Source organism: Alosa sapidissima, chromosome 10 (assembly GCF_018492685.1).
Source record: "Alosa sapidissima isolate fAloSap1 chromosome 10, fAloSap1.pri, whole genome shotgun sequence".
Classification (NCBI taxonomy): Eukaryota; Metazoa; Chordata; class Actinopteri; order Clupeiformes; family Clupeidae; genus Alosa; species Alosa sapidissima.
In genome coordinates, this window is record NC_055966.1 from 6,687,933 (window position 1) to 6,710,390 (window position 22,458).

Consider the following 22,458-nt stretch of genomic DNA (forward strand, 5'->3'; position numbering starts at 1 on the left):
TCGCATTAACTTTGTAGGCTCAATGATCCCACTTGCACCTCCAGCCTAGCCTGACGAGCCAGATGCACATCAAGATGTAGGGTCTGGGGACTCACCATTTGCAGTGCTCAGTCCGAGGAGCGGGATAATCGGTTGTCTTTCAAATTCCCATCTGCACGCAATAGGATAGCGCTACAACTCATGAGTCCCATGCAAATTACATTTGCTGCCGCTAGGGTGCGTCTAGATTTCTAGGCTACCTCCAACCGGATACTGGAAAAATTAGAGGCTTTGCTAAGAAGTTAAGCGACTGCAGTTAAAATGGTCAGCTCTTCAGATTGGCAAGATGGATGGAGGACTGGCCTGTCCTAATTTCAAATTATACCACTGGGCATTTATACTAAGTCTCAGGTACTGGATAGGTGAGGACAATATTTCATCATGGAAGAATATACAGTAGAAGAAGAACTAATAGCACCTATTAGATTAAAAGATTTTCTTCTCACAGGTGTGAGACACCAAGAATAAGACATCAAATGGGATTTGTCTCTAAACCATATTGCTACTTTTGCCTTCATGGAACCCTTGGCTCTTTTTTACATGTTATGTGGGAATGTCCAGAGGTATCTAGATTATGGAGAAGGGTGACCGAAATTATTACAGATCTAACAGGAGTTCAGTTTCCTATGAACCCGGCTGTGCACCTTTTAATTGATTATTCCCATCTTTCCCTTGCGGAAAAAAACGTAAGGTATGGCTTGCAGGGCTCACTGCAGCCAAAAAGATTGTTGTCCAGCGCTGGAAGTCCCTACTTTCTCATTTTTCTACTTCTCACTGGCTACAGACATTCTTGGATTTATCTTACATGGAACTGTCATCAGCAAGAGTAAATAACGCTCAGCCACGTATACAACATTGGTATGGGAGAACTTGATATCTAAGCTGAAAGACCTAATGCTGATTTAACCATAACCTGTCTGTGACTGTCTTAATGTTATGTTGGGAGGTGTGGGAGGAGAGTGGTGGTGGGAGGTATGGGAAGGAGGGTATGGTGGGGGGGGGTAGTAGGTAATATTACTTGTGTGTGTCTATAACATGTTATTTGACGTTTTTGTTTATGTTTTTGGCAATAAAAAAATGAATGAGAAAAAAATAATAATAATTGTGCCCAAAAGTGCTCCATAAGAAAAATTGAGAAGCTGCTTTTATCCATTATGCACTGAAGCTATGGAACACCCTGCCTCTGTACATTAAACAGGAAAATTCTGTAAAATTCTGCTCAAAATATGTGTTTTGTCTAGTACAGGTGCTTCAAATTGGCGCTTTTAAAAATCGCCTGTCTCAGAATATGTAGAAGAGCCGGTCCAGGGCAATGGTAGCCTATTTAGTTGGCGTTGTGGACGTGACAGTTTTGCGTGGTATTGCCCCCGTATCGTTATATAAAGCTCTGTTCTCGCTGTCTAGCTTTCTCCTCTTTGAACAACCCAGGTTAAAAAAAAAAAACTATTAAAAGTATACTTTTTGAAAGTGTACTAAGTACCGTTTGTACTTTTTTCGTAAAATCCAAGTGTAATTAAGTGTATTGAATTATGTATTAAGTTCAACTTAATACCAACTTGACTATACTTTGAGTGTAATTAGTGTGCTAAAATGGAACAACTTTTTTCAAACTTTAAGTGTTCTTAAGTACATTACACAAAAAGAGATTTTATGAGCATTCGAAACACAGTCGCAGTACAATTTTGTAACATCCCAAGTGTATTGGAAATGTACTTAAAAGGCATTACAGTATAACTAATAATAGTGTAGTAGTGTATTTTGAATAGACTCTTATCATCCTCATTGCTATTCATTTGGCATGCTTCTGTAATATTTTAAATTAACTTCAAATGTACTTCCTGACTACAATAAATGCCTTGAAAGTTTGCAGTTATGTTAATAAAAGTATAGTCTTAAGATACTTTAAGCACTATAAAGGCATACAATTTAAGTATAATATTAGTGTGGTTTAAAATTGTACTATTAGTACTCTCCTACCTATTCTGTTACATGACAAATTACACTTTGATTATGAGAAAAACATTTTATTGACATGAATGAAAACAAAACATAATATTCATCCATAACAAAAGTAAAACATTTTTCTGAAAGTTATGGATCTCTTGAGCATATCTTTTCAAGTTGGATATGGTAACGCGATAAAACATGCATTTGGGCGTATTATATTATTTCACATGCATAGATTTTTCGAGTGGCTGTTTGGAGCGCTGGTCAGATTCCTCCTCGCTCGCAGCATTTTCTTCCATGCTTGGGGAGCAGTTTCCTCTGAGTGCGTACGCGCAGAGAGAATTTGTGCACACACATTTAATATCTACGTGTGTGAAATAATATATAATATAATACACCCAAATGCATGTTTCATCGCGCAAGTGCTTTTTGCCACTATTGTGTCGCGATACTCTACAGCCTCATTGGTAGACCATCAATTCAAAATGCAGATTTTATGAAAAACAAAAGTTGTTTACCCTCCTAGGTGAGAGAATTTGCCCTCTAAGCTTGAAATTGTTTACTGGACACCCAGCCTACAAGCCAACAACTTAACAGTCGAACATTGTCACAGTCACACCAGGTTCGGTTCCAGCCACACCCACTGCTCACTCTCCTGAAGCTCCCCTCACTCGTTCACACTCCCCAGTTTACTAATGACCTGCACCTGTTCCCAATCAGCCTCACTCCCTACTTAAACCCCAGTCTCCCCTCAGTCTTTGTCTGGTAGGGATGGGCAGAACGAGGCTTTGTGAAACAACGAAACGTTCGAAGCAATTGCGCCGGAATGTGTCGAGGTTTCAAAACAATCCGACACACGTAACTCCATGGTGACATCTAGTGGCCAGTTTTGCTAACATTACATTTTGACCGTGAAGCACAACTGCTTCAGACGAAGAATATAAATAGCCAACATGGAACGCAAGATTTCGTCCACAGCCACGTGGTTCAGTGGTTAACACACTTGCATTCGGCCGGAGCGGCTGGTGTTCAACTCCCTGCTGGTGCTTAGAAATTTCAGACTAGTATATGCGTTCAGTAACTAGAACATTTTTATATCTGCCAGTTAGATGTTTTGTTATTTCAGTTTCATAGTACATTATCCTTTGGAATATGCTGGAGAGGAAAATGCTACAATGGTTTTAAAATGCAGGCTATGCTTATGGCCCAGGGTTTTTTTTTGGAACATGTTGTAGGGAAATAAAGGATACATGTGAAGCAGGTTAGACTAATCAGGTACAACATGGGAAAAATAAACACATTTTTTGTATGTCAACATACATTTTTATTATAACAGTTGTTCTGCCGTCTTGGCATTTAATCTGTTTCTTGTTTTTGAATAAACCTCCCCAGCCCTGGAAAAAATTCTTTCACAAGGCACACTTGTTGCTGGCATGCACAAATATTTTTTTGCCATCACAGTTAGGTTTGGATAAACCACTCTCCTCTCCTGCCAGTATTTCAAAGGGTCAGCTGTTCTTGAAATAAAGGCATCAGTCATATATTTTTTTTACTTCTGCTACTATCTAAATATTAACGTCACTAGACTATATCTATCTAAACTATCGCTCACTGTCTGTCTAGCCTGTCAATTAATCTATATCACTAACCTATCAATCACAAGTGCACTATAAATCGCTATATCTTTATATGTCTCTATGTCGCTATATCTCTCAAAATCTCTCTCCTCACAAAAAACCCACAAAGATAGGATGTGTTTGAATGACTTTTAAGCATTCTGGGACTTTGTAATTTAGATCAAACAGGTGTTTAGGCTACTCGGGTAATTGGCTCGCGCAGCAAGTGTGCCACCTGTCCAAACCAAATTGAAACACCACGAAGCCTCACTAAGCCATGGTCACGTGACATGGGTGTTTTGAACCACACTTCGAAACACTGTTCGAAACACTTGCGTTTCGGAAGCTCGACACTGTTTCGAAACGTCAGCTTCGAGCGTCACATCCCTATTGTCTGGCCTTGTCAGTGATGACACCAAGGTGCTATCCACCAGCCTGAATCACAAGGAATACTCCTCCTGGATTCCCCTCGCCTGTTCCAGCGTCCTCCTGGTCCGACCCCACGAGTCACCTCCGGATTTGGATCTAATGTAGTTAAGTCGATCTTCTGTGTTTTGGGACTTCTTCCGTTAAGTTTGCTGATCCTCTGTGTTTTGGACCCTCCTTGGCCTACTGTTTCCAGTGGAACTTCTGTTCGATCCCGACCTGGGTTTGACAACCCATTTCCTGGTTTTCCTTTGTAAATAAACTATCTTGTTTGAACTCTACCTCCCTGTCCTGAGTCTGTGGGTCGTGACAAACATGGCTAAATTTGTAATGCATGATCATTTATTGCTTATTTGTTTGCAAAGTCTTCTGGCCCAAAAAGAAAACCATGGTGGTTACGGATCATGGCTGAGGAGGAAAGGTACAGCTGGTAGAGTTGTGCAGTGAGTGAACTTCCCTCCCAACACTGAGATGTGCAGAAATCCATTGGCAATGATGAGATTAATACAGATCATCTGTACCTATTTGCCATTTACTTTTTATGGGTCAAATTGGTATTGACACCATCTGTTTGCCATCCTGGTATGGGTAGACCTGGCCAGGTAGTCTTTCCTTAAAGCGTTGTGCACCTTGGCACCGATATGAGTGCAACCACCCTGTTTTCTGCGTTTGATTACCTTAGATTCCTTTGTTTCCAATACAACCGTATTATCGTTTTCGGGTCAAATGGCATTTTAAATGGGACTCGTAGGGGCACTAGCCTATTATTTTGATGCATGAATCAAAATTATCATGTATCAAAATAGTTCTGCCCCTACGACTCCCATTCAAAATGGCATTTGACCCAGAAACGACAATAGTCAAGCTTAATGGTGGCGCTTCTGACTTAATTATGCTTTCAAACGAAAGTTTGACTCAGGTACATTCACAAAAAGACCCTAGGTTGCATTTTGGCTTGAGTTATGCTTTAAGAGTAATGGGACAAGGTCCTGGATGAAGAATATTTACCTTTACTGCTGATTATTTGAGGCGTTCAGACATCTCGGTTTCAAAACTGTCCAGGAACACCTGTAAAAACATAGTTAGGCTACAGATTAAAACTAGGTAAATTACAAACACTACTATGAAATGAACTTGAATGCTCTGTCAAACAAATAATTAAAAAAAAATCTAAATCTATCGCATAAACCAAGGCATAATATCAATCATGTAGCCTAAGCTTCATAGCACTAACTTAGTAGAACACCAGGTTTAATTCCCCCTCTAATATCAATGGTGGAAAAAAACGTTCTACTTCATAAAATGCATGTAATTTCTCCTGTAGACTCATTTTAAAAGATGTCCCCACGATTAAAGAAAAAAACAGCTACAATGTCATTAGCATGCCTAATGAATATGAAGTGTGAAGTGTGACTAGCCTAGCACCATCCTCCTTTCTGTGAGTTAACTTAGCCTACACTATAATATTAAAGAACATTGGTGAACTTTAGGCAAACGTTGCTTAATAAAGAACACACTTTCTTCCGTCATAGTTTGTCTAACGTTAGTGCTAGCCAACGCTTGTCAATAATCCCACAAACACAAAGCAGGCTAATGTAACGTTAGTTTTCTTCTTGATAGGGATCTGGTCGACGTTTATGACGTTAACGTTAGCTAAATTAGCTAACGTCAGAGCCCGTCTACGGAGAGCCTGGCCACTCCGTATTAAAGGGGTGGTTCAGGATTTTGGACATAGGACCTCATTTCCAAGTAAGCAAGTGTGATATTTATCAGTGGAGACCGTTTTCAACACGTTTCATCCAGTCGTTCTAATTGCAGAGTTCGCAGGTGCTAGGCTAGCGCAAGTCAACGGTATGTGCTAGCCTGCCACTAAAAACAGTCTTACCTACTCCAAAGGTATGTATGCATTTTCTGGTCTCTACAGCCCATCTGTCTTCCAAATAAAGTTACAAGCATAGACTGTATAAAATTACGTTAATGTTTGCTCACACCACGTTTTGCTCGAAAGCTGCACAGATCCGCCCACTCCATTTCAAATTCAAACAACCATGTTATTGGTCAACTGGACTGCCTATACATTTAACTGTGTTGCCTATAAATTTAACAAAATGCCACATTCATCCTCTCACAACCTCTACTACATCACAAACGTATAGGCTACTACCTTGCTAAGACACAAAATCAACAAAAGAAAAAATATTATTCAATGACCAAAACTGATAGATCAGTGTGTCTAGGCTAGGTTATTGCACATTGCCATCCATGCGGCTGACATATCAGGCCTAAAAGCTACACACATTAGTATTTTATTAAAGGTGAGATTACTATGAAACTATACAAACAATGTATTAGGCCTACCAAAAAAATAAACTTTCCATAAGTACACTATATTACAACTCTAAGTATTAGCAATTTAATACACTTAAACTAAATAAACTTCTTTACCATTTAAAATACACTAACAACAAAGTACACTTTTAAAAAGTACATTACAAAAACACTTTGAATATTGCACAATAAGTATATTTAATTTTAGTACACTGAAGTTGAACTTAATAACATCTACTTTGAAGTATACTTTCTAAAAGTACACATTAAACATACTTTACATAAAGTACAAAAAGTGTAAGCATACTTGCTTTATACTTCATGTACTTTAATCATATTTCTAACACACTAAAGTATACTACTTTTTTACCTGGGAATCCATGATTTGAAAATAACTTACTTATCGCTTAGATATCCATCTGATTGTTTCTCGTCTCGTCTCCACTCCTCATCAGTCTCCACCATAGGAGCCTAACTTTACTCACTGACTCGACTTTATCAGAATCCACAGATTTCACTGGCTGAGTAGCAGCAAGCGAAATGATGGTTCCTGAACCATCTGAAGTAAACTGAAGTAAATGGTGTTATCCTAACCTACGAAACATTTAGCGCAGCTTTGAAATCTTACGTGAAAATCGAAATTAGGCTATTATGGTCCGGGTCCGGACAGGATCACGTCAGGGTCCGGACCTGGACCGCGGTCCGCCATTTGACGACCTCTGTTGTAGCCTATTTCTTCACATTATTTTACACTCTACTGCTGCTATTTACAGGGTCTTCCTATTTTCACTGCATTAGTTGTATTGTATGTACAGTATTGTTGTATCTATTTCCTTACCATCTTGTGAATTCTCATTTTTACTTAATTCATGTCAGTCATGTTTAATTTATTATTTTGTTTGTTTGTTTGTTAATTTTTTCTCTAAAAGGCTCCAAATGTAAAGCACTTTGAGCTGCATTCTGTGTATGAAAGGTGCTATTCAAATAAAGCTTATTATTATTATTATCCTTTAACCCTCTAGGCGCCACTGTCGAGTTTACTCGACAAGATGCGGTACTGAATAAAACGGCCGATTTAGTCAAATAGGGTGTCATATTTCCTTCGACATCCACTCCACTAGGTGGCAGACATGTCATACGTCATCCCCGAGTCCGAAAAAGGTCATGGTTTAAACAAAAATTTTGAGCTACAGCGCATTGAATCAGTGCGTGCAATACCGGAGCTAGTGTGCGTGTGAGCCACTTAGTCAGAGCGATATTGTCAACGTTAGCGAGTATTTGCATTAGATTATCGTCTAATGGCATCAAAAAAGTTTACCTGAAATGAAGTGTTGGGTCTTCTATTCGCGGACCCTGATTCTGAAGGGGAATATCTGCCTTCAGGAAATGATGGTGATTCGTTTAGTGAGGCTTCAGATGCGTCCCTGCCTTCAATGATGCAGCTGGACAAAGTGAGAGTTTACTCCATAGTTTAGCTTACACCAAGCACAAACGTTGAATCGTTTGCCCAATGTCACTGGTGGGAATAATGTTTCACGGGTTCGGAGTGTTCATCGGGAAGTTAGCAGGGTGTTAGTGGTGTGGCGAACAAGGCTGGAGGTAGCCTAATAGCGCTAGCTTCTGTCTTTTGCCTCTCCACAATCGCGGCGACAGTAACGTGGTGGAGCCTTTGTCTAATGCGACTGGGTATGTTAGACGAGGTCGAAGTGCTCATAGGACAGTTAGGGGGAAACGTAGTGGCAGTGTGGGGAGTCGCAATGAGAATGACAGTAGGCCTAGTCCGAGCTGCGCAAATTCTCTCCACTCGGCGCGCGCGAGGCAGAGCTGGCCATGCTGCTCGCATGGTGGAGGTGGTGACACGCTCTCTCCCTCTCCCACACACACACACACACACACATTAGGTCATGCATAGTCTATCACAAGATGATGGGAATGCCGGCCCTGTATGGATAGGGATAGGGAGTCATTATCTCTACAGCAAAAGGCCTGCTACATAAAAAAAAAAAAATGTCAGCCATTTATTAGTAATGATTTACACTGTTGATTTGCTATCTATTTCCCTGATAATTTAGGACATACACTATGTGTTCCTTTTTGTGTGTTCATGTCCTTGTGATGTGTGTGTCTTTGTCAGCTAAGAAAAAAAACATCAACAAAAACAACAAAAAGAAAAAAAATACTAACATTGTCTCTTGTCTTGTCTCGTCATCTCACTCCTGATCTGTGCCTTGCCGTGGCAAATGAGCTTTTGAACTAAACAGGTCTTGTCTACTTGTGTTTGTGTGTCAATCTATATGTGAATAATCTATATGTGCCCCATACATGGAATCAGAGTGCCTACTGTATGTAGTAAATGGAAAATCTCTACAGCAAAAGGCCAGTCTACCGCTACATGCATTTGGTTTGTTTCTGCCATTTATTAGTAATGATTTACACAGTTTGTTCACTACTTACTATTTACCTGAGCATTCAGTATTGTGCAATATAGCATACAGAAGGTGAGGGACATTTTGGGGGGAAAGAAGTGGTGCATTTTATCATTCAAACATGCGACTTTTCATGAAAATTCTATAATCCAAGATGGCCGCCACCATATGACGTCATAATATGCAAATTAGATATAAACATTTAATCTCTACATAAACTTTGGGTCATCCTTAATATTTCTCTAATTTACAGAAAGTCTCTATCTCTTATCACTTTTAAGATATAGCCTTTTGAAATGAAGATGTCAAAATTGATCGTTTCGGAAAAAAACCTCTGGCGCCTAAAGGGTTAAGCCTTTCATTTATTTTTCTTTGCCTTCCAAGCTTGTTCTTATTGTCCTCTTGTTGTCATGATCAGGCTCAAACACAAGTGAAGAATTGATTCTGGTTTGATTCTGGTTTTCATTTGCCTTTGTTGGACCATATTAATTGCAGTTAGAAGCACAGATCAAGTCAGGCCTATGCCAATCAATACAATATGTCATCCAATCAGTACAAGAGAGAAAAGCAGAGAGAGAGAGAGCAAAAGAAGTCGAGGGAGAAAAGCAGAGAGAGAGAGAGCAAAAGAAGTGGAGAGAGAAAAGCAGAGCGTGATAAGAGCAAGTGAAAGGGAGAAAGAAAGGTTGAGAGAAAGAGAGGTTGAGAGAAAGAGAGGAAGAGACACATGCAGGCAGAAAGGTTGAGAGAAAGAGAGGAAGAGACACATGCAGGCAGACAGACAGAAAGAGACAGGAAGAGAGGGGAGCAGGAGAAAACAGGGTGAGGCATCCAGTAGAACAGGCCTGTAGCAGCCTGAGGAAGCGACGAGGAGCCAGTGAGAGCAGCCTTCAGTAAAAGTCCCTCCGGAGCCCAGCAGAAACATTCCCTTATATGTGTGAGTGTCTCGGAGCTCAACCGCGGCCAATATCACTCACACAGAGACGGCAGAGAATCTCAGGGAAACCCAGCCAGTGAAGAGGTCAAACGAGATCAGGGGAGTGTTTGCAGTCCTCCCTAGATGAGTATACAATTGATCAAACAAATGGACACAAACACACTTAGTTCGACTCTTGTATGTAGACCTTCACAGTCACACAGACTGACTGATGGAGGAAGGGTGGGGGGGCTGTCAATAGGACAGCACGATCTCTCACTTGCACTCTATTGCGGAAAAATACCCTGGAATCAAAACTCTGTGAACCCCATGAGAAAGCCTAAGATTCACTATTTACTCACTGAGTGAGAAAAATAAAGGACAGCAAACTCACCGAACAAAAAAAAAAATCCACCAGAGGCGATTGCTCTAAGACTACAGGGGAAGCTCAGCCTCCTTTAAAATATCACGGAAAATCGCATCAAATAACACTATTACATTAGCTTCTAGCCTACTATTCCAACTAGAACATGCTGAAAACATGTTCATCTTCATGGGTAGTTTGTTCAGCAATAAGGTTTTGCCGGTCATTTGTCGTGATTTCGCACCCGTAATAAATTGCTGTGACGACACGATTCATCAAAAAACCATGCAAAAAACCCATAGACGCTGGGCTTCACTGGACTTTCAATGGCACTACAGAGTGGGCTGATCTCAGTGCAGAAAAGCTACATGTTTATTGGACAAGCGCCACAAAATCGTCATTTCCAGGGAAGCCCGGCGTCTCTGGAAGTGAATGGGACAGTGGGATGGCCCGGATGCCGAGCTTCTGTATGATGATTGGAGAAACCTTCATAGAGGCTGGACTCTTTTTGATTGACAGCATATGTCGCTCCAAGGCTCTTTTAGATTAAGCTTTGTTTAATTTATTTTCATTTTAATTTTATTATTATTCCTTATCATTTTTACTTATGTTGACTATTCTTTTGTATTGTCTTACTCGTCACTGTGTTTATGTGTCTTTATCTGATTGTACCCTGGATAATAAAAAAAAAAATAAATAAAAAAAAGACAGCATATGTCGCGATCTGACAGGAAGTGGTTAAGTTCAAGGGATGCGTTAACGTTGGCAGGTGAAATCGAGAGGCAAGGCAAGTTGCTGCTCAAGTTCTCATAATTTGGGAGCAATACAGTCGGTTTCTATTTGTCTTTGTAAATAGCATACTGTAAATAAAACCGTAATGTGGAGTTGCAGAGTTTGTGACTTGCTTTTGTTTCAGTTGTGTATTTAAGTGCGCTATATAACGGTGTAGGCTACATTACATTATGCCATGTCTGCCATTTGGACTATTCTGGGTTTTGGGATCATTTTTGCCCTCAAAGAACAATATAGCACCTTAATAATATTAATTTAATAATTGACCATTTTTATCAGAGCTTCCCCTGTTCCAAAGAGCAGCAATCGCCACTGAAATCCACTTTCATGATCTGGCAAAGCAGAGAAGCTGTTTTTACCCATGGAACACCCTGCCTCTGTACTGTACATCAAACAGGCAAAATCTATAAACATCTTTAAAAAAGACCTGAAAGCACACCTGTATATGACAGCTTTTAACTCACTTTTATCTTGTAGCCTATTTCTTCACATTATTTTACATTCTACAGCTCCAAGAGATGGGGGGGGGGGGGGGGGGGGGGGCATGGGTGACAGGATGCAGTTTGAGAGTTAGAAAGAGAAAGTGTGCCTAGGTAACCAGGCAGTCCACTTTCATGCAGGAGCAGAGAGTGAGTTTGTGCCTGAACCCTGTTTGTGCTTGCCTGGCCTGCAGAAGAGGAGGGGTGTGGTGATGACAGCAGGCCAATGCTATTTCCTGCAGACCCTTGCTTCTATATTTGGTGTTTTTGGATGCTATTTACATCTGTGACCTACTGCCTCAGATTGATCAATTGTATGTTTGCACTGATTGCATGTGAAAGAAGATGAGTGTGTAAACATATTTGTCCTTCTATATGTACTGTACACATAATTGTGCTTTGGCAATAATGTTGCTGAAATGTTCATACCAATAAAGCTTTCTTAAATCTAATTGAAAATTGAGTGTGCATGTGTGTGTATGTCTGTGTGTGTGTATGTCTGTATGTCTGTGTGTGTGTGTGTGTGTGTGTCACAATCATTCATTCTTTATCCCATCCCTACTTTTTTTCTTTGTCGTTTTATTTTCCTCTTGGCAAATTGACTCATACCTTTGGCAGGCTGATGTTTGTCAAGCATAAATCTGCCGTGGTTCCGGCCCCCATATGCAGTGGCCAGCCTCCAGGCGGCTACAGCACCACCCCCCACACCCCCCTAGCGCAAATACCCGCCCAGGCCCAGAAAACACAGGCAACCACTTCAGCAGGACCTACCATCACATGCAGTCGTGTTAGTGAGGAACGATTCCACCATTGCAACTTTGGATTAAATATTGCTGATGGCATAATTAAATGAGGTCATATTCATGCAGTGTATAAGTGGATCTGAGGGCATGAGAGAAACACAGGGAGTGTTAAATTAACAAATTGATTGATAAAAATAAAGGGTTACACTTTACTTGACAGTATCGACATAATAGTGACATGACACTGTCATGAACATGTCATAAACAAGTCATAAACGTTTATGACATAACGCTTCTGTTATTAAGTGACATTCGGTTTTTGTCATAGCAAGTAGTGGCAGAGTTGCAACAGTTCGGCATAAATTCCCTGCTACTTGAAAACAAAGAAAATGGATGTTGCTGTTGGCGAACAGCTTGACACGAGTTAAGCTTTTTTTAAGTTGGCAAAAGTTTGAACTAGCCAACTAGCTCTGCTGGTGGGAAAACGCATGGGACTCATGACTTGTAGTGCTATCCTATTGCGTGCAGAGGGAATTTGAAAGACAACAGATTATCCCGCCCCTCATACTGCAGGCCCTCGCGCTGCAAATGGTGAGTCCCCAGACCCTACAGTACATCTTGATGTGGGTCTGGCTCGTCAGGCTAGTGTTTCACAATAAGTCTGTTGCAGAATTGCAAAACAAAGTGCAAAGCAGAAAAGGTTTTTAAGGTATGGTAACACAGTGTTTAAGATATGGTTACAAGAAGTTTAAGTTTTGACTTTGTAAGATGGGTGTCACTTGCGCTCAAGCCTGGCTGGGCCACTTCAAAGAGACTAAACCCAGGGATGACCGGAGCACTCAGAGAACTTTTTTACTTTTTTATTGTGGTGCACAATTGACTGACGTTTCGACGCACTGCGTCTTCCTCAGAGTTAAGTTTTGACGTTTTGGTTTAAGCATTCATTTTTAGTGTGTAAGCAATGGGCCAAAACTGCTATACACTTGAGCCTGAAAAGAGTCGTACCAGTCCTGTTAAATGGGGGAGCCTAAAAAGAGTCGTACTGTACCAGTCCTGTTAAATGGGGGACCCTAAAAAGAGTCGTACTGTACCAGTCCTGTTAAATGGGGGAGCCTAAAAAGAGTCGTACTGTACCAGTCCTGTTAAATGGGGGAGCCTAAAAAGAGTCGTACTGTTTGTTCAGTTGTTTTTGCACTATGTAAATAAAATGGGATTGAATTGTTCAAGCCCAGTGTTTGGGGGGAGCTCATATAATGCTCCATGCCATGTTTATAGTCACAGGGCTGCATGAAGGAAGCCTCCCGTGTGGTCTTCCATGGAGGGTGCTAAGAAGACATCAGTAAAGACCTGAAAGGCAATTATCAACTGGCTACTGGCTACTTGTTCAGCAGTATACACCAGCATTCAGGGGTCAAAGGATTTATCACTCCGAAATACAGAACTGTTTGTCATTGGGGTTGTATTTGAAAAGATTTGCGTTCCATCCGACTGGTGCTATTTTCCCCCCGTATTTCAGGCTGGGGTACTTTTATTAATTGATTGAAGTGGTCAGTGGTCAGCTGAAAACATACAGGTACAGCATAAAGGGCATGTATTTCTGAGCATGTGAAAAATTGTCCATCATCCCCTTTTTTTGTTGCTGCTCTTAAAAACAAAGCAGCTGAAGCCAGAATGAAAGCATGAAACACATAAAAATGGATAGACAGATATAGAGAAGAAAGTGAAAGATAGAAAGAAAGACAGACAGAAAGAAGCAAAGAAAGAAAGAAAGAAAGAATAAGTTTATCTTGCATTCCTCACCTCATGGAGGACTGGAGCTGTCAATAAATCTTGGACCTGAACAGGCTGTCACATAAATTCACACCTGCTTCTGGACTTTCTTCAGCTTCAGCATACACTTGTATAAGTAGCCACGGCGTGTGTGTGTGTGTGTGTGTGTGTGTATGTGTGTGTGTGTGTGTCTCCACAGGCATGCATCTGCCTGCCAGAGCTTCTCAGTAGAGACAAGCAATTACATCAGTCTTACTCAATTAGAGAGCATGCAAACCTCTCAGTGTCAATTGCTTAAGGAAGTGTACTGTAGGCTAAGGGTTAAAGAGGTTGCACTTAAACACGCACACACACACACACACACGCACACACACACACACACACACACACACACAGGTAATAAGGTAATAAGAATGTATTTTTCCACAAAGCTGTAAATGACCCATGCTGTGCTGGACATGCAGCCAAGGCAGATGAGCCTGTAGCTCAGTATCTCAGAGTGTGTTGCGTGCTGTGTGTGTGTGTGTGTGTGTGTGTGTGTGTGTGTGTGTGTGTGTGTGTGTGTGAATGTGTGTTTCTCTTTGTATGTGTGTGTTTTTGTTAGAGGAAGATCCTCTCCCCACTGTTGTCTAAAACCAACCCTAAACACATTATAAGGGCTGTTAAGGTTAACACATTGGTAAAACACTTCAGTGCTTATAGTGCTCTCTGAAGTCTGCACTGGCAACCAGTCTAGCATCTGCTGTGTGTCTTGGCATGTCCAAATGCGCCAAAATGCTTTTTACAGGATCGCAAAGTTAGATGGCCAAATATATTAATTTTATGACCAATTATTGGATCAACATGTAACTATGAATACTTTTAATAACTTTGTCTCCAACCATATCAACTGAATACATTGATTTTATTTCTTATGACTTGCTGTCCATCTACTGTATGCATTGTTCATAAAACATGTTTTGCATCTGGTCTTTATTATCAAGTGTGAATTATCTTCTGAAAATATTTTACTGGCATTACAATTCCTCCATTATTCAGTAATCCCAGGCTGCAGACAATTGTTGACAAGACCAATACAAAAGGGAGCTTTCCAAAACCATTTTCTCTTATGACAAAATAACAAGCTTCACAAAATTATGACATTTGATCCATTGTTAACACAATTAATAATAATTAATAATTAAAATAACAAATTATTTTAACCTTGTTACATAGTTGTTAACTCACTATACCCTTGTTACACTGGCTATTGTGCCAGAATGTATATTGTAGTTATCATTTTATCGTTGTGGCATTGTAGTAATTATAATATAGCTCACCAATTATTATTGTGAATCAGCCTATACGCTGCAATATCTTGCCAACCATAATCTACACATCTGTAATATGTTGGAACTTCCAGAGTAGACATGTGCTGCATGCTTTATGAGACACAATGTAACATTCTTATACTGTGTCCTCTACAAAATATCTGCTTGTAATGGCATTGGAAGAAATACTTGACTATGAATTGTGGTCTGGTCCTTATTAAAATTTAATTTCAGAAGCTCAGAAGTCTGCATTCAAATATTTGAACTGAAAAATGGAGTCCCGCTGGAGGCCTGCTTGTTGGGACATTTACCAAGTCGTAACCAGAAGACAGTCGCTGTCTCACTGTTGTTTTAGAGTAAATACAGGCTATTCATCTCAGCAACATTGCGTGGCTTACAGTACATACACAGTTTTCAGATCCTTTGATGTTTTGTTGTGTTTCATGCTCAATATTTAATATGGACTCAGTTCATTTGTGGTTTCCTCCACACATGCTGTAGAGAATTGTGGCAGACTTCAGTCTAATTTTCATCCAGAGACCAGAGATTTTAACTCATTATCTGATAGCTGTTGAAATGCTTCTTTGGTAATGTACTAGTGGGCTGTCATGTGCCTTTTAGTGAAAAATGGCTTCCTTCTCCTGGTTACTCGACGATAAAGTCCTGATTAGTGGATTGTTGCACTAATGGTTCTTCCTCTTTAAGTTCAACCAGGCACAAGTGGACTGTGATAAAGTAAAGGCATCTCAACAACCAGCAATACAGAGGCACCACACCCCAATTGCAAATATCATGACTAAGACTGAATATATTGTATTATTTTATTAAATAAATATTATGAAATAAACAAACGAAACACTCCATACAATGAAAAAGTGCTTTATCTTTGTGGAGAACTGATTGGTTAGAAAATGGATTGGTCCCCTTTTTTCAAGATGAGATAAGTCGTCGGAAACATAACAAAATGTGGAAAACTGGAAATGGTCTGAGAACTTTCCGAATGCACTGCATGTTTTCTTATTTGGCCGATTCTGCAGCTACTGGTTGTCAGATCCAAGTTCAAGTCATACCTTAATGCTATTAGTCCGGTGGACAGCCCATAGAGCCCCATTGTGGACCCGGAAATGTTGAGTAGGCTACACCAAAGTTGTATTGTTGTATTGTTGTGTTTTATTGTTTTATTTTATTATTATTATTATTATTACTATTATTATTGTTATCATTATTATTATTATTAGCCTATGTTATAATCTTTGTCAAAACTTTGTAGGTTGTCAATGTGAGACGTGGGCCTGCTTTTCTTTGCAGAGATCTTTAATTCTTGGCTCAATTTTAGATAAACATAGCCTCAGGTCATCCTCGATCTGTGCGCGGTTGCGATATTTAGTTTTGAGCGCAGTCAGTTTTGAAAAACCTGCCTCACACAGGTATGTCGATGCAAAAGGAAGGAGAATTTTTAAGGCTACGTCGGAGAGTTGGGGGTATTCCTGCATTACTGCTACCCAGAAGGATGCAAGAGGACAGGTGGTGAAGACAGGGGCGTAGATTTGCGTGGGGACCGAAGGACGTGTCCACACCAATGTCAGATTACGACTGAAATGTCCCCACCAATATTCAGGTTGAAATGGGGGGGGAAGCGCTCACATGCGCTACAAAGAGTTAAATACTTTCTCACTTTGCTGCGGATCATCTCGTACAGATCGTGTAATGTGCAGTAGCCTATAAGGGTAAATCGCGCTGATTTGAAATTGCCTATAATAACTACCAGTGAGCCGCAGTCTCCTGCGCTGCACTTCAGCTTCACATTACTACAAGGCATATGAAGTGCGTCCAAATTCATCCATTCTTATCTGTTGAACTCCTCGAGAAGGCTACTCATCACACATGTGTCACATGAAAGAGCCTTTTCTCAGCTTTTAAACGGTGCTATAGCCACTATTTGCTGTGATAAACAGTTCGCGAGAAAAATTAACTTCAAGAGATTTAATAATTATTCTCTGTGCCCATCTCCACATCCATTCGTCTCGGTGGAATATCGTAGGCCTACACACTCTTCACGCAACACATGACAACCCATATATCACAATAAACAGCAGACCTTACCGAACACAAAGGATGTAATGCATTCCCGTGTATATTTAGCTGTTCCAGAGTAATCCGGTTTTGAAATAAATTGTAGAAAAATTCAACATGGTCTTTCGGCTTTAAGCATTTCTTAAAACTGAGCTGTGCTTACATCGTCTAGATATCTGTAAATATTAGAATCAGAGAATATACAGGCAGCTATGGTTAAGAGTTGTCAATGTAGCCTTAATGATTCTTTTCACAAAATGCTAAGCATGCATGTATTTAAGTTTCTTAAAACTGAGCTGTGCTTAAATGGGTCAATGCATGATTTCATAACAGACCAAATAGAAAATAAATGTTAAATATAGCCTACATATGTATACATATTAAAATCAGATTATGTGCTACACGGTATAGATCAAGTTGGACAGTAGCACATTTTAATCAAGGGTAGTTGGACAGTAGCACATTTTAATCATTTTATATATCTATAGTGGCTGGTGAAAGAGTTGAGTGGCTTTTCCTTTTTTTCCGGGGAATTAGTGGGTAGCCTAGTGTCCAAAGCTCAGACCAAACCTACGCCCTTGGGTGAAGAGGTGCTTTAACCCACTGTCACTCTTCAGCTCAATAAGCTGTTCCTGCATTTGCAGCGACAGTGCATTTGCTGTGCAGATAAATGGATCCCGAACCCACAAAAATGAGCGGTAGTCCTCCTTGAAATAGGATGCAAACTGGTTCATCAGCGCAGACAGGTGATCTGCAGCTGATTGTAGGAGAGAGGAGAAATCAGTGCCACGTGCATCACTGATGAACTCGGCAAGGCTCGGGAACATTTCACAGTTAGTTATTGATGCGGTCATGCCAGAGGGCAAGTTTTTGAACGAACGCATCCACTCTGTCTGCAAGGAGCAAGACATTCGAATCTCGGCCTTGCAAGGACAGGTTCAAGCTATTCAGTCGCTCAAATATATCGACCAAATACGACAGAGAAGCTAACCACAGAGTGTCTTAGATAGATAGATAGCCTACTTTATTGATCCCCAGGGGATCTTCAAGGTGCTTCGCCAGTTCTGATTTAATTTCAGTTAAAAACAATTTGACCTCTTTGCGCAGCTCATTCAAGCGCTGTAACACTCTCCCTCTGGAAAGCCAGCGCACATCTGTGTGCAACAGGAGTTGGTCATGGCCCGAGCCAATCTCTTGACAGAGGACACCGAACAATCGTGAGTTCAATGGACGGGACTTAATGAAATTTATGATCTGAACTGCTTGATGGAGGACAGACTCAAAGGGCTTTGGCATTTTTTTTGCAGCAAGAGCCTCACGATGGATCGTGAGTCCATCTGGCAAGCGGAGCTACCTGCTTGACACGCGCAGCTAGGCCACTCTCACGCCCGGTCATTGATCGTGCCCCATCGGTGCAAATACCTACACACTTGTCCCAGCACAGTCCAGCATCTCTGACAAATGAGTCAAGAACATGAAAAATTGCTTCCCCAGTTGCACGGGTTTGAAGAGGACGACAAAACAGAACATCCTCTTCAATCCCCTGGCCTCTCACAAACCTTACATAGGTGAGCATCTGAGCCTGCCCAGCAATATCTGTTGACTCATCTAATTGCAATGCATAATATGGACTCAGTTTAATATGGGTTATTAATTGCTCTTTGACATCGCTGGCTAGATCGGAAATTCTCCGTGCTACTGTATCATTTGACAATGGGATGGCACTCAGTTTGGAGGCAGCGCTTTCACCCAGCATGATTTTACACGTCTTGTGCCGCAGGCAAAATCAGTGTTTCGGCGATAGTGTGTGGGTTTTGCAATTCTTTGTGAAACCACATAGGCTACGAAGCTTCGAGACACTGACTTGAGGTGTGTTGGACAATGGTGGCCTTTTGGAGATGGAGGGCATCGCGTTTTCTTTTTAAAAAATCCACTGGTTTGTCTTTTATTTCAGAGTGCTTGGTCTCCAGATGTCTCTTTAATTTGCATGGTTTCATGCTGTCATTAGCTAGCACCTCCGCACACTGTGGACGTGGTTCTAATGTGCCAGTTACAGAAAAACCAAACTGCAAATAACTCTCGTCATATTTGCGGAGCTTAGCCTTTTTAGGAGCTGGTGCATCAGTTGGTTTATCTTTTTTTTGTCGAACGAGGAATTTGTCCATTCTGTTTTGATGAGGTGAAGTCAAAATTAATAAAGTTCTAAATATTACACAAGTAGAGTCAGGATGTCCATACAACGCTAGGTCAAGCCTCTCTTTATCACTTATCTTGGATTTCTTAATTCTACCTTTGTGAAATATCCCTCAGGTCAGGGACAGTCATTAGAAGTCCCCTGGAACCTGGTGTAAGTAAACAAACTGTTGTGTAATTTGACTGCAGTTAGAATCAGCCATAATTCCATCCAACCAGAGGAAGTGTACCAAAATGCCACGTATGATGGCTTTCAGACAGTGTGTTGACTTTGTTTTACAGGCCACACACACACACCACACACAAACACACACACAGACACAGATCATTTTATCATGCACCGTGTGACTCAGTACTGTTCATGCAACCAGTGCTCGGTAAGAGACGGTTTCCTGTTCTGGCTTCCTAACTGCCTCCTTTAGCATTTCAAAAGGGGCAAGGTGTTGATTGGTAGGGCCCAAGGCAGTATGAAACACCATTAAAGGAAACTCAGGTGCACAAGATGATGGTAATGACCTGAGGAATGGGAACGGTAAGGTAATGCACTGTCTGCACAAACAGTCCTTCTTAGCCTTTCTTTATACTTACAAAGGGGAAAAAACAAAGGTTTACACTCGTTACCATCCAAACATATACCCTTGGTTGTTTTCAGACCATGATGTTCTTTTACTAAGACATAAAATTCTTTAATGATTTTCAGATGAAGCTCACCAGCATGTCTGTGAGAGCATGTGGCAATTGTGTGTTAGTCACCCATGATCACAGACATGGATTAGACTAGATCATCGGCCTGATTGCCTGGGTTTGGTGACTTTAAGTGGGGACAGGTTTCTCTTGTTCAGAAAGTATTTTGTTATGATGTGTTTGTTTTTTTGTTTTTTTTTCAGAATCCATGGTAACATTCAAAGCTTTTGAAAGAAATGTCAGTTTCTACAGATAACAACAACAAAAAAACCCATTTAAACCACTGTGGTGGCTTATGCTATGTTTAAAAACATTTGGACATATTAGTTATGTAATTATGCAAAAGTCGATTTGACCAATACTTCTACAACATGCATTTTGTGTGACATTAATGTAATGTGGAGTGTTTATGGGACATCCTGTGAAATTTTTATTTTAGCATCCATAGTCACCTATAAATGTTCAGAAATGTCTGGTTTTCTGGGGCATCTTGGTTGATAAGGCAACAATGTTATACCCTCTACTGTCCACTTACGACTGTATATGTCTGACCACAGTAAGTACAAATCTGTTCCCATGGACTCCTCACTTCCCTTCATTGTGTTGGATCTGGCACACACACACACATGCCTTGATTCAGTCCCACGGTGTCCCACTTGGGGCCTCTTGCGTCTGTCCTCTTCCTGCCTTGATGTGCTCATCAGTGCGGCTCCTGATAAACAGAGCACATCTGATTCACCCAATCAAGGACCTGGTGATTGCAAAGCCTGCAATCAGGTGCGTTTGGGGAAGAGACAGATTGCAGATCAGTGCTGTGGGTCTCAAAGTGCAGGATTCTGATTCTGCCTTAAGAATTCACTCCAGGCTGTGTGCCTGACCAAAGAGCAAAGGGAGTAAGGGCCAGGACCCATTGGCAGCTCCTAGTTCCTATCTTTGAATGTGGTAGTAATCAGCCTCATCAGGTCATTAACCTGCATCCTAACCACATTGCCAAAGAGCTTGGGGGTCAGAGTGTATATTCAGCCATATTTAACCAGTCAGAACACATACTGTAGGCCACACTGTGAAGTCACTCAGTCACACAGAGGACCATGGGTCAGGGGGGTTAGAGGTCTGAAGGTGATGATACACAGGAGGGGGATTTGACTTCATGTAGCTGCCTGCAGTCGTCTTAAGCTGGCTTCATCCCCACTGAGCAAAAAGTGGTCCACAATACGTCAAAAAGACGTGGTCGCCATACTTCAGAAGAAGTCTTCAGAGTAGCCAGAATGAAAGTTTTTAATACGTCTTGGACGTTGAATAGATGTCTAATTTTGGGTGTCACATAGACGTCATTTAAGACGTCTCAAAGACTTAATTATTGAACATCCAGAAGACGTCCTCAGAGGAGCCAGAATGAAAGTTTTTAAAACGTCTTTCCTGGACGTTGAATAGATGTCTCATTTTGGTTTTTACATAGACGTCATTTAAAGACGTCTCAAAGACTGAATTATTGAACATCCAGAAGACGTCCTCAGAGTAGCCAGAATGAAAGGTTTTAAGACGTCTTTCCTGGACGTTGAATAGATGTCTCATTTTGGTTGTTACATAGACGTTGTGAAAAGACATCTTAAAGACTGGATTATCGAACATCCAGAAGACGTCCTCAGAGTAGCCAGAATGAAAGTTTTGAATACATACTTTCTGGATGTTGTATAGATGTCTTACTCTAGATGTCATATAGGCCTACACGTCATTAAAATATGTTTTCAAGACGTAATTATTGCACGTCCTGATGTCCATATAGGAGCCAGAATGAACGTTATCAATACATCTTTTCTGCAAGTTGTATAGTTGGTTTTTGTATGTTCTTTAGTCATTATAATACGTTTTCGAGACACAATTATTAGACATCCAGAAGACGTCCTTAATAAGGTCAACATAACCCAGTTTCAATTTTTAAGATTTATATTTTTAAGATTTATATTTATATATGTATATTATGTCTATGGCACTGAAGGCTAATCACATATTTTCTTAAAGTGACAGGCACTCAATTAGACCTAGACACCACAAATGTGCACTCAATTAAACCTACACCACATGATATGCTTAAGTGTAATAGATTAAAAAATAATATGAAGTGCTCAAATTAGCCTACTAAATATTTTTACCTACGTACATCATACAATACTATAAATAATTAACAAAATATATAATTTTTGTATGAATTCCAAAATATATTAAATAGAAACATGACATGACATTTAGCCATAATCTTCTGTGTGTGTGTGTGTGTGGAGGGTGTAGCAGAATTTAGGATGTTCTAGATGTTCTCAATTTAATTTCAATCCAGCCTATTCCATGTTTCCATTC

The 22,458-nt window shown here is 40.5% G+C and overlaps 2 long non-coding RNA genes across 2 annotated transcripts; one reads left to right on the top strand and one right to left on the bottom strand.

Moving 5' to 3' along the window:
- The first annotated feature begins 3,660 nt into the window (after positions 1-3,660).
- Positions 3,661-20,818, top strand: LOC121720715. The gene is made up of 4 exons (XR_006034611.1): positions 3,661-3,994; positions 14,157-14,163; positions 14,342-14,344; positions 20,808-20,818. It is a non-coding gene; the product is annotated as an uncharacterized LOC121720715 (long non-coding RNA).
- Positions 4,572-5,691, bottom strand: LOC121720716. Its single transcript, XR_006034612.1, has 2 exons — positions 4,847-5,691; positions 4,572-4,772 (listed from the first exon to the last, which is right to left on the bottom strand). It is a non-coding gene; the product is annotated as an uncharacterized LOC121720716 (long non-coding RNA).
- Positions 20,819-22,458: the final 1,640 nt, after the last annotated feature.